Source organism: Crinia signifera, chromosome 1 (assembly GCF_055691185.1).
Source record: "Crinia signifera chromosome 1, ASM5569118v1, whole genome shotgun sequence".
NCBI classification, from domain to species: Eukaryota; Metazoa; Chordata; class Amphibia; order Anura; family Myobatrachidae; genus Crinia; species Crinia signifera.
Genome location: NC_139217.1, coordinates 76,210,395 through 76,224,142, shown reverse-complemented (window position 1 = coordinate 76,224,142; position 13,748 = coordinate 76,210,395). Strand labels below are relative to the sequence as shown.

The window sequence follows — 13,748 nt, the reverse complement described above, 5'->3', positions numbered from 1 at the left end:
TAAAAAATAATCTCATAAAAAGGAGGCTCCAAAATCAAGTAGGTGCTCCTTCTATTATGAAGCCTGTGGTTTGGTCACCGTGCACACTAGGGCCACATATAGGATATTTATGAAAACCAAAGAATTGGGGGAATCAATTTTTAGTCACATTTCTCTAGTAAAATCTACTGTGTTCCTTAGAAAAATGTATTAAAATTGCAAATCTGCAAAAAAAATGAAATTTTGAAATTTCACCTACACTTTCTTTTAATTCCTGTGAAACTCCTAAAGGGTTAACAAACTTCCAAAATGCTGTTTTGAATACTGTGAGGGGTGCAGTTTTTGAAATGGCATCATTTATGGGGGTGTCTCACATACAAGTCACTCAAAGTCACATCATAACTGACCTGGTCCCTAAAAAAATCAGAGTTTGAAATTTTCTTGAAAATTTGAGAATTTGCTATTCATATTTTAAGCCTCCTAGTGTCCAAAAAAATGAAAATGAGGTTGAAATAATGATGGCAACATAAAGTAGACATATGGTCTATGTTAGTTATTCACTATTTTGAGTGGTAAGATTATTTGTCTCACAAGCAGAAAATGTAACATTTTGCAAATCGCAAAATTTTCCATTTTTTTACGACATTTTGGTATTTTTCACAAAAAAACACAGACTGTATCGACGAAAATTTACCACTAACTTGAAGTACAATGTGTCACGAGAAAACAATCTCAAAATCACTGGGATAAGTAAAAGCAAAAAAAAGTTATCCCCACTTAAGTGATACATGCCAGATTTGAAAAAAAGGGCTCTGTCAGGAAGGCAAAAACTGGCTCTGTCATGAAGGGGTTAAATGCACCCCCAGACCCGATTTTTAATTGTACACCCACCCTGATGGGTAATTACTATGTCAAATGCCCCCCTATTGTTAAGGCCACCCCACTATCAGCGCCAACCCAAAGCGTGGCAAGCGCATCGAGCCCGCGAGGGGCGGCGGTACGCGTCCTCCGACCTTTTCACACCCCCACTATCCACGTCGGCGTGGAGGTGATATTATATAGAGCCACCGAGACTGAAGCGTGGCGAACGCAGCGAGGGAACGCGGATTACTTCACATGTATTCCACGTCCTCTCGCCACTCTTCGGGCTCGGTGGCTCGCCACACTATCTAAAATCAAATCCACGCCGACGTGGATAGTGGGGTTATGAAAAAGTTGGAGGATGCGTACCACTGCGCTCGCCACGCTTCGGGTTGGCGTTGATAGTGGGGTGGCGTTAACAATGGGGGACATTTGACATAATAATTACCCATCAGGGTGGGTCTACAATTAAAAATCGGGTGTGCGGGCGCATTTATCATTGTAATCAGCCATCTGGGTGGCTGTACAATGTGAAATCGGGTGTAATTGCGTCACATTGCATCACATGCCATTGTAATGGCATGCGATGCGACACGATTTTAAAATTGTATAATAAGCTCTTAAAACCCGAATATCGGGTCGGATCGGGTCCCATCGCATACCATTAGTAATGGTATGCGATGGGACACGACGGGCGCCGTGCTAGGAAACAAGTACCATTTTGTGTAATGCAGACCATACATTTCTAGCCACGATTCACAGTTATGCCTATGTTTGGCGGTCCAATCCACAGACATCAATGGCGTAGGGGATATTCAACATGTTAAATATCAGGCTTAAGTACAGCGTTCCTTCTGTAAATATTTGCATTTATGAAAGCAAGAATTGACTTTTATGTTGATCAACTGAGCTAAAAGGAAATATAAGATTAACACTCAAATCAAACAGGGCTCTGGGTGACAAAGCTAAAATCTAACTAAATTTAAATAAAAATACTGTAGGAAGAATGCTTGTTTAGATATCCTGGATAATGCTGACCTTAAATCAATAGTCACACATATTTTAGGTAGCGGATTCTCTATTTAAAAAATAAATAAATTTGTTTTTAAAAGCTTATACAGATGTAAAACCGATTTACATCGAAGGAATGTAAAAAAAAAAAAAAAAACAGTATTTTCTATAAAAAAATGGGACCCTTACATATTATTTTTCATAACTTGTTTTTGTCAACTTTTTTTTGCATCAATTGTATTATTGCATCGTTGCTGTGGCCATGATCTGGCGCTATTCTGGTCGGCACAGCCGGTGTAATTCTTAGATGTTTGCGCTCCCATCTGCTTAGTCGACCAGCGGGGTGTTTTTTAGTCTGAGAGGTATGCTGATTTAGTCGCAGGTAGTGTCCGATATCCGCAGTGCAGCAGGGCCTAGTTCCCGATGGCTCCAGTACTGGGCACCGCCATTTTGCCTGGATCAGGTGATTCCTCTTTAGCCCATCAGAGACAGGTCAAGGTTAAGCAACAGGAAGAAAAAATTTTCTTGTATTGGAAATCAGTTGAAGTTTTTGTAATTGGTTCTTCACTATATAGAGTGCACTTAGCCAAGGTCCATTCCCCGATCAGCATTAGCATCAGGTTCGGAATAGCAGCTCATAGAATCCTGGGCTATGGGATTCACATGAGGCCATATAGAGGAATACAAAGTTATATAGAGGCTACTTAAGGACTGTATGTTGAACGTGACGTTATATTATATATTTAATTTCACACTACATTAAATGAGTTACTACATGGATTTTTTTTTTTTTTTATTGGTTGGTTGGTGGGTTTCCACCTACCTATTTTATCTGGTATAAATAGGAACCAGTGCACTTAATCATCTCTGTGAGAGATGCTCGAAATATCTGCTAAAAATGCCAGTGCCGCTCACATTTGTTAAATAAATTCAAATAAAAATTTTTTGTGTAAAAAAAAAAAGTGTACGATGAATAAAAATGTTTGCTTGGCAATTTTCACACCTATTTTTGACAAATTCACTTGGCACTCAAGGGTTTAATATAAATGTGGTAGATGCATAGCGAACACAGGCAGGCTTAGCATTTCCCCACAGAATGCAGCATTCCTACTGTCTCCAGTGTAGAATAGCTATGTAACAAGGGGATGGGAAGAGTATCATGCTACGACAGCATTACGGTTTGCTACAGTTTACAGCGGCATAGTTGAGTGATGAGATGTTGCACGTATGTGTAACATGCATGTGTAGTGAGTTAATTAAAAATATTAATTAATCCATATACGTCATCAACAATCTATTAATTTTCTCATGTCCTCACGGGAACATGGCAGCACGGGTTTGGCTTTGGCTGTAATGCTTGCGTAGCTCCCCTGTCCAGGTTCTAGGTTATGATCTGGTTCTACTTTAGTGAATACACATTAAAACTTCATTGTTTCCCCCTTTTGGCCAGACAGGAGCTGGTGCGGTACAAAGGGTCAGCTTTTCCAAGTGTAATTTCCCAGGGTTATTTCGTAATACTCAGAAATTCATAATCATTTCAAGCAGGTTCACTGCCCATCAACTTTACTGCTGTAAAGCGGTGTACAGTCTGTTACTGCAGATCATAAAAAATAACCAATAGATCTTTCAAAATTACTTTTTTTAGTTTTATTCAAAGCTGGGGTTTTATTTTCCCAAAATCCGCTCTACGTAATGTTAAAAGCCACTTTATGATGTGTTACCCAGCGTCTTTTCCTTTACACTCCACTGATCACATGATCACCCATTTCCTGAAATCTATAAAGTGAACCGTTCCGTGCGATTAAGGCGCTGTGGTCATTTTTAGCAGGCTGTTTAAATGCAATACTGGTAATGTGTATTCCAACGCTAGAAACTAAACATAAAGGACCGTATTTACATCTGCTGCCCGAGTGAATAAATATTCTATCTAGTTGAGAGGAGCAGAATGCTTAGATTTAGGTTAATATGAACCATATACAATGCTGTCTAACCAATCTTCTTTCATACATTCATTCATTTTTTGTTTGTAACATTGCAGCCAATTTTAAATCAGATTATCAGCATAGACCAGAGAAGCCACTGGGTGTTTCTCAATGTCCTATATTTTGGTTGGCATTCTATTTTTTTAAGGTATCAATACTTTTTGATGTTTTTACAGGAATGCCTGAACTAGAAATGTCCCTCAAGAAAGCAGAGCGGTCCCCCTCCCAGTCTTTTGAGGAGGACTGTAAACCGTACTGGCTGTCCAACAAGGCAAGCTGCCATAGGACTAAATCCCCATGCACACAGGGCAGTGTGTACGGGAATAATCTCACAATAAGACAGTAGAATCTTGCCTTTCAGATGACAAAGGGATCTTGGCTTTTTTGTCAATACTAATGCTAAGCTATCTTATCCTGAGTGGAACCTTGGCCACAGGGGACAACCCACCAAAGCAATGACCAGTTTAGTTGGAATTATCTCAGAAATATGGTGCTGGCTAGTTGCCCATTAAAGCAAGGATTGTGCCCTATACCAAGCGTGCTTCAGTCTCACTCATATCGGTGTATTGCATTTGTATTGTATAAAATGGGATTAAACATTTTGCCATTGCCTGCTGTGTCCATTACACCAATGACCCTAACATACAGCTCTGCCTGTCCCACACCAAGACAGTCAAAAAAGGCTGTTGCTTTTCATGGTGATCTGTTTATCAAAAAAATGTCTGGCTACATCAGCTCTCAAGACTCCAAGAGAGTACAGTAAAATTCCTAATGAGTACTTGGGGGAATTTCAGTGGAGGATCTACCAAGGTGCGACTAGGGGCCCCCATACTCCAGGTGGGTGGTGGGTGGGTGGCAGGCAACGAGGTCCGGGCAATGCATCCCTGGGGACTGGGCAGCATGGAGCGAGCACGGGGTCCCTGCGGCAGCTGGGCAGTCAGCGTCGGGGTCCCTGAACTAGTCCCCATCAGCCACAGGGACCCCGTCACTGCCCATCCACCGCAGTGTGGGAAGCATTGCAGCAGTGCTGGGGGATAGATGCCGTGTTCTCCCACTCACCTGCCAGCCCCGCATCTCCCCGCTGCCCTGCTCTCTTGTCACACTCTCTTGTCACACTGTCTCTGTGGGGGACCTACCCCGCTCTTCCAGCCAGATCACCCCGTGTCCCAGGCGCCATGAAGAGGCCGTGCCCGTGCAGCAGCTTCGACTCTGATGGGCAGCGAGAATAACTACTCTGGTGAGTGCTGTGGGGGGGAGAGGGGGTTAGAGGAGAGGGCCCCCACAATTTTTGTTGTCCAGGGCCCCCACAGACCTTAATCCGGACCGGGGGGAATTTATAAAGTCTGTATATTTCAGCAAATGTCTAGTTTCTGCATAATATTATATATCTCCACTATCCACTAAGAGCCAAGTGCATGAGATTTCACAGAAATGTCCGGAAAAATACTTTTTAGCACTGCAGACCACAGTCGCCTCAATGGGTGCTACGGTTTCACACCTATGTACCGAACCAAAAATCAGAAGCAGTGTTTAGCCAGGTTGGTGATCTCCACGCTCAGATTCTAATAACCACTCTATGGTGGCATACTTCCAGGAAAGGGATCTCCTGATAGCTCTCCTGCAGCCTCTATCCAGCACCAGTTACTGACAGTATGCACATGCGCAGGGTCAGAGGGCGGGATTCTCTATCACTTACCGCCGCGGCCAGGGTCCAGATTTCTCCTCGCTGCGTGCACCGGGTATTCTCTATCCGGCTTCGGCGTCTCGGCGCGTCCCTCACTTCCGCATTTTTTTTTTCTCTATGCGCGCGCCTCCCCATAAGTTAACATTGGGGAGCCGCGCTGTGCATATTCTCTATGCCCCGCTGCGATAAATACAGCGGGTGTTTTATTCGCCACAAAGGTATGGCGATGAGGTTTTAAATGTATGTAATTTATTGTCGTTGCATTTGTTAGTTGTTTTTAAATGTATGACACAGTAATTTTATTGTTTTAATAAAGTACTATTGTATTTTTTATTGTTGGTTTTGTAAATTACTTGAATGATTGGTGAAGCTGTATGTTTTAATAAGTTAAAAATGGTGTGAGTTACACTTGTGGGGTTTATGTCTAATTTTTTTAACCATATTAAGATGCACATTCCTCCTTAGACAACACGGCAATTGTTCTGAGGTAAAATTTGTTACCAAAAAGTGAACTTTGCTGTGTTTTTTTTTTTTTTTTCGGTGATCGCACACATATCAGTTACCGCAATCATTTATAGAGAATATGGAGAAGAAGGAAGAAGTAAAGACGCGATAAAGTGACGAACAAGTAGCGGTAAATATAAAGATTCGCCGCGAGTGACAGAGAATCTCGCCCAGAGTCTTTCAGAGACTCCTCCAATGCAACCAGGATGTATACTGAAGGGATAGCAGTCCTCGCAACATATGTTCCTTCCAAATAATTTGATTTGATTGCGGAGATAGTGAAGGTAAAAAGGAGTCTGTCACGATGCAGACTGATTACAACACTTTTGCAATTATTAATACATGGTCCTTATTCATCTTTTTCAATAGTACTGGTTTTATTATAAAACAGGTGGTAATGTACCATGGCTTTGGTCCGTCTGCCTTACCACCAGCATGTAAAGATTTCAGAATGAGGTCAGCCATGTTGTCTAATCCTCTAAACAGGCGGTAACCAATATAGAAGCTAAACATGCATTACTGTATTTCCTAGCGCTATACTAAATACCACTAGGGCCTAATTAAACCACAATGTAAAGACACGAGCATAAAAGCTCGGGACTTCCGTCCCTATTATGTAGCCAGAAGCCTGCTCCAGACCTGCTCAATTCATCATCTTATTTTACTTTGGGGGGGGGGGAGAGCAATATAGTCTCTAATTACTTGCACTAATTACACTAAAATTACAGCTATTACAATAAGAAATCGTTTACCCACATGAAAAAAAGACATATAATAAAAGACAGGAAGCCACCCACACTGCCAGCAAATCAGCCGTTTGGAGGAAAGGCTGACAAGAGATTACAGATTACATAAAGCAGGACCCCTATATCACAGACCGCATACAGCTCCGCAGCTGCTATTTAGCTACTAATCCCAGCATGGTAGAACCGTAAACAATGGGCAGCCTTTTACATACATAACATGAAATCGAGATCAAACAACATATAATGCACTTGGCAAGAGCTAAATGCATCATTTTTATACTTTCCACCAAATATATTCAGAAACCTCCTATATGGCTGATAAATAAGGGGAGACATGAGTGAGGGGGAAACATTAAGCACATTTTTGGGAGAAAAAAAATATATAAATATGATGTTTGTGTCTCTCTCTTCCCATAATGCACTGAATAAAAAAAAAATTCTAACTGTTTCTACATTTAAAAAAACAAAAAACTGCATTCATTATAAGTCAATTCCAAACAGCTTTTCACATGCAAGTAAAAATTAAAAGCCACTCCATTCTACAACAGCCATATACTCTCCATTCCCACTAGTCAAACAATGGAAACATAAAAGTTAATTATTTTTTAATTAACATTGTGGTCTTAAGAATGGCTTAAGTAGGTCCTATAAATTAAGAGATTAATTTATGACCTATCAAAACAACAGACAAATACATATATATATATATATATATATATATATATATATATATAACCAAGAAGTTTCCCAGCTCCCACCGGACACCGGAAAACAGACACGTCACTGCAGCAATATCTTCAAATGGTGAAGTATTTATTAGTAGCGCCCCAACGGCTCGTTTCGGGGTTTCCCCCTTTCTCAAGAGGCAGTACAGACAATTTGAACAGTGTACACAACATACCTTAAGTACCTCCCCCGTTGGCGCCAATCTCCTCTCCCAGCCTCCAGACTCACAACACACACCTGCGTGCAGGGTCCCACTCCGATGACGTCAGCGTCTCACACACGCTTCACTCATCACCATAGAAACCTGCCGCTTGATGCGTTAGTAGTCGTGGAGTACTTATCCGCCTCCTGGCACACCTCCACACGGACGTCACATGTACCACCTGACCGCCTCTCTCACTGGCGTCAGTGTAGTCATGGAAACTCTACCGTGTGGGGAACCAGAGTGACGGGTCAGGGGTGGGAGATTGGACCAGAGGATCGGCACACCCAGAACAAATACATAAGATAATAAACAAAGACAATACATGCAATATCAAAAAGGATGGTCTGGATGTGAGACATCGGAGTCAGAACACCATGTCTCACACACATGGTGCAATCTCCCGATGTCCCCACACAGAACCATGTCATATCAATCTATTGTACAGACATGACACCACATGACGGAGGAGAGAGAGGATAACCACCCGGAGCTCTCACCCCCAGAGTTAGTCACCCCGCCTCTCCACCCCCATCTGGGCAGCTGGACAAACATATACAAAAATATAAAAAAGCACATATATAGGGAATAAGGATAAGAAAAGATACAATGTATAATGCCAAATGGGCAATAAAGGCAATTACATCATACATAATCGATACTCATAAACATGTAATCATCAGAGCAAAATCACATAAAAGGATGATTGTTTACATAAATGAACTCCAAACAATACGTTCATTCAGACCATTGGGCGCTACGGTATCTAATCTATAGATCCATGAAGCCTCCAATTTTAATAAACGTTTAACTCTATCACCACCACGGTTAGATGGAGGTACATGGTCTATAATCAGGTACCGCAGCGATTCCAATTGATGACCCTTGTCTCTGAAATGAATTGCCACAGGTTGGTCTGCCTTTTTACCAGCCAATGCTGCCTTAATTGACGACCTATGTAATGCCATCCTTTCTTTAAACTTTCTTGAAGTCATGCCAATGTAAAATAAGTTGCATGGACATATAATTGCATAGATAACGAACTGTGTATCGCAAGTGAGAACATGCCTCATGCGATAGATTTTAGCAGTATGTGGATGTGTAAAGCGATCTGTAGCAATCAAAAATTTACAAGTGGCACATCGGGGGCATTTATAGCAACCGGGCTTTTTATATACTGTTTTAGAACGTACCTCCGAATTAAAGCCTGTAACATCGGAGTGTACCAGTATGTCCCTAAGGTTGCGTCCACGTGTGTAACATGTTAAAGGACGTATATTTTTAAAGGCAGGTAGACTCTTATCAGTAGCCACAATTGACCATAAGGCTCTGCTAGCAATAGGGACTACCATACTGGAAGAATCAAATTTAGAGATAAACGGAAACACTTTATCCATTTTTTTGACAGCAGGTTTCAATAAATCTGTTCTATTTAGTTTGAGGGCTCTTTGTTTGGACAGAAGTAATCTATCCAATGCATAGCCCCTGACATGAAATTTCTCAATGATAAGATCCAATTCCTCCTCAATTTTGGATGGATCACTACAAATACGCCTGGCGCGTACCATCTGCGAATACGGTAAACCGTTTTTAAGCGGCGGGGGGTGATGACTGCTTGCAAGAAGGAGTGTATTCCTATCGGTCGGTTTTCTAAATACCGAAGTTTCGATATTACCATTATTTAAATAAACAGACACGTCCAGAAATTCTATCATGGTTTTACTGGTTTTATACGTGAATTTGATGGGCGTGTCCGCTGCATTAATTTCTTCCATCATGGTAATAAACAGTTCCTCCCCACCGTTCCAAAACATAAACAGGTCATCTATGTATCTGCAGAACGCCCGGATGTGCTGGCCAAAGCGGTGTCCAAAAATGAGTTCTTTTTCAAAATTAAACATAAACACATTGGCATATGCCGGAGCGACCGCCGCCCCCATTGCACACCCGGACGTCTGCAGATACATAGACCCATCAAATAAAAAATAGTTCTTGGTGAGAACCAAGCGCAATAAGTCCAAATACAAAGGAATGTTAAATTCAAAATTAGCCAAATCACCGAGAAATTCACTCATGGCTGAGAGCCCTTGAATGTGGGGAATGGACGTGTATAAACTTGACACGTCCATTACACACATAATGGTGTGTTCCTGTAAATCATCCATAGCAGCAATCACATTCAAAAAACTAGTCGTATCTTTGAGAAAGTGGGGCTGTACAGTAATAAAAGGCTGGATAAGCATATCAAGTAATTGTGACACCGGCTGGTATAAACTCCCCCTGGCAGAGATGATAGGTCTGCCAGGGGGGTTGTCACTATTTTTATGAATTTTTGGTAATGAGTACAGGACAGGAATTACAGGATCTTTGACTTTAAGAGCCTCCGCACATTTTTTATCCAATAATCCCTGAAGCACAGCACCATCAATAAGTTCAAACAATTCCCTCTGAAAATGTTTAGTAGGGTCACTGTCTAATTTACAATATACATTGCTGTCAGATAATTGACGATATAACTCAGAACGATATGTCCCTATATCTTGTATCACTATACCGCCCCCCTTATCGGCGGGGCGGATAGTGATACTCTCATCACCACTCAGTGATTTAAGGGCCTGTTGTTCACTTCTAGACAGATTATGATGAACAGTGCGATTAGCTGCATTAAATCGTATCATAGAGTCATTAAGCAATCTAGTATATATATATATATATATATATATATATATATATATATATATATATATATATATGATGATCAAGTACTTTAAAGCAAACTGCGGCACTCCAGGGTCTTGTAATAGGTATCAAAACCGCATTTATTAGACAAAATGCAAAGATCGGACGTTTCGGGGATCAAGTGGTCTCACCACACCTTGGAAACGGGGACTTGATCCCCGAAACGTCGGATCTTTGCATTTTGTCTAATAAATGCGGTTTTGATACCTATTACAAGACCCTGGAGTGCCGCAGTTTGCTTTAAAGTACTTGATCATCCTGAATGTCTTCCAGAGGGCACCGGGGCAGTACAGTTTTGGGAGAGTGCCAGGCCGCAACGCCGAGTATATATATATATATATATATATATATATATATATATATATATATATATATATATATATATATATATATATATATATATATAGACTTGTATGTTTGGCCGGGCACGACCTCCAAATAAACTGCTGGTTGGTTGCCTTCGTCCTTTTAATGTAGACTTCTGTGGGGTAATGACGCGGCACTCCAAACTTGTAAATTTCCAATTTCTTTATTGAGACAAACAGCAACGTTTCAATGCAGGTGGATTTTCATCAGGAGCCTGATGAAAATGCACCTGCATTGAAACGTTGCTGTTTGTCTCAATAAAGAAATTGGAAATTTACAAGTTTGGAGTGCCGCGTCATTACCCCACAGAAGTCTATATATATATATATATATATATATATATATATATATATATATATATCTTATATATTTAGCCAGATCTGTCACTCATCCCCTGTGTGAATAACGTTCCCACCCAGCGTTATACACAAACTCGCCCCCCCCTAGGGAAAAGACCAGTGCTATACAAACCACCACCCCCTTGACATCACCTCACCCATCCAGCCAGGGCTACAGTACACGCCCACCATCCAACATGGTGTAGGTGAGCGCCCCACCCCTCCACCCCCCCCTCCCTGTGATTCATACAATTCTAACCATAGTTCTCACAATACAAATGTTCACAAATTAAGGGGGCGCAGCCCCTTACGCCGGTGTGGAGAGCGCCCGTAGGGTGCGTTGAATCACCATATATATAAATATTTTTTTTTTTTTTTTTTTTATAATGAAATAATGTTAGACCATACTTGTCTAATTTTTATTACCCCTACCTGGCAGATTGTGAACTTTTCTGTTACTGTGCAGGTAATGTAAAATGGGTGCACTCTATTGTAGAAACTGAGTACACTGTAATTTCTCAAACAGCGCCACCTACTGTTCCTCCAGTGCAGTCTCTGAAATCCCTCAGCCTATAGCTGTTGCCACACTCCAACAGAGGGTGCTCTTTAAATTGAAATTCCCTGTATTTGTAAACATTTACTATCACAATCTGTCACTCACTGAAGACAAAAAGAACATATTTCAGCATTTACTAAGCGCTCTGTCAGTATTCAGAAATGTGTTATGACATTCAGGAATAAAACATCACAGTAAATAAATCATATAAGACCATCAGAAAAGAGTCCCCCCCCCCCCCCCATCAATTCCTTCCTACAGAAAACCTTGTCCCACTCAGATTTCTTGAGCACATTATTAGTTTCAAGTGGCACATTGTTTGATCCCTAGTCTGTTTGCAGAGCTGCTGTTTAAACATATTGCAAAAAAAGAAAACATGAATCAATGCAACCAAACCACTGATACATCAAAGACCCCACAACTTGTCCCATATGGCTAAGTTGTCATAAGCAGCTGGTCTTTTACACTGGAATAGAAGATATGTGAGTGGAATTCTGTCTCAACAACCTTCTGTAATAACTGGCAACAACTGTGTATGATCATTCATGCAAACTACAAAAGCTATTACATTTCAGAGGGTCTTCAACCTGTGCTTATAGTCACTTTGTGATGAAAATTACTACTCCCGATTGATTATAATGCATTATAATTTACATTTAAAGAAATGGCTATATTCAGTTTAAAAGAATGTCTTGTGTGTAAAGTCATAATGGCCTGGGCCTCAGGGTACAAAAATAGCAGGGCCGGCTGCCCTATTCTATCATCTTACTGGGATGCGGTCATTTGGTCTAGCGCATGATGGTCGACAGTCATTAGGTCGACACCATTAGGTCGACATGGATCTATGTAGGTCGATATGGATCTAGGTCGACATGATTCTAGGTTGAAAGGTCATTAGTTCGACAGGTCATTAGTTCGACAGTGTCTAAGTCGACAGTCAAAAGGTCGACATGGGGTTTTTTCACTGTTTCTTGAACCGACAGACGGTATTTCATGCCCTACCATCCACTAGGGCGTGGCGGGAGAATAAAATAGTGTGCCGAGCGTTGCAATGCACAGTGCCCGAAGCATTGCGAGCGCAGCGAGTGATGTGATGGGATGCGGTGCACTTTAACCTGTGTCCATGTTGACTGTGTTGACATTAAGGTCAAAACACAGTGAAAAACCCCATGTCGACCTTTTGAATGTCGACCTAGACACTGTCGAAATAATGACCTGTCGAACAAATTACTTTTCGACCTAGAACCATGTCGACATTTTCCCATGTCGACCTAATGACTGTCCACCATCATGCTGTAGACCAAATGATCTCAACCCCAGACCAATATAGCAGCCAGTGGCCTAAGGCCTTAGTCACATGGTTGTAGCAGCGGGTGGCCCTGGCAGCCTGATTTCTACCTTATGCTAATGCCAGTATCCAAAAACTAATGTGGGAGATTGTGTGCGTGCAAGCAGAAACCTGTGCTTTAACACCGAACATGTCATTATTAGTCCCTGCACATGCAACAGGTCCATGCTTGGTGCAGGAGATCCATCAGACACAGACTTCCCCTCACCGTAGGCACGAATTCCTGATTTGCACCGAAAGCGCTCAACATAGAAACTCCCTATTTGCACCCAGTAACAGATCTGTGTGACTCACTAAGGTGCAGAGAAGACAAACAATCCAGCAGTGCTGTGTTACAGAGAAGGGTTGTGGTACAAGCAAATATACGGGTTTGCCATCTATAAACATAGATGTTTCTAAGGGCTATTTCACACGCTCCGGCTCCTACCGGTTGGCGAAACCTCGCACGGCCAAAAGCCGTGCCGCACACAGTAATTGTTAATGGACACTATTGTGTCCATTCACACGGGACGGCCAGTTGCAGCCGGATCCCACCACTGGAAGGGACGGGCCGGGCTGTGGCCATCCCTACCATTGTAAACTGCTGTGTGCGGCACGGCTTCCTGGCCGTGCGGGGTTTCGCTGCCCGGCAGGAGCCGGAGCGTGTGAAATATCCCTAAGGTTTTCTGAAAGAGAATACCAGGACCAGGTCTACTACCCCTCCAGC

The 13,748-nt window shown here is 41.8% G+C and overlaps 1 protein-coding gene across 4 annotated transcripts in view; it reads right to left on the bottom strand.

The window, feature by feature from the left end:
- The window catches only part of LIMCH1 (LIM and calponin homology domains 1), a 240,229-nt gene that overhangs the window by 135,731 nt on the left and 90,750 nt on the right, over window positions 1–13,748 (bottom strand). The window lies entirely within an intron of this gene.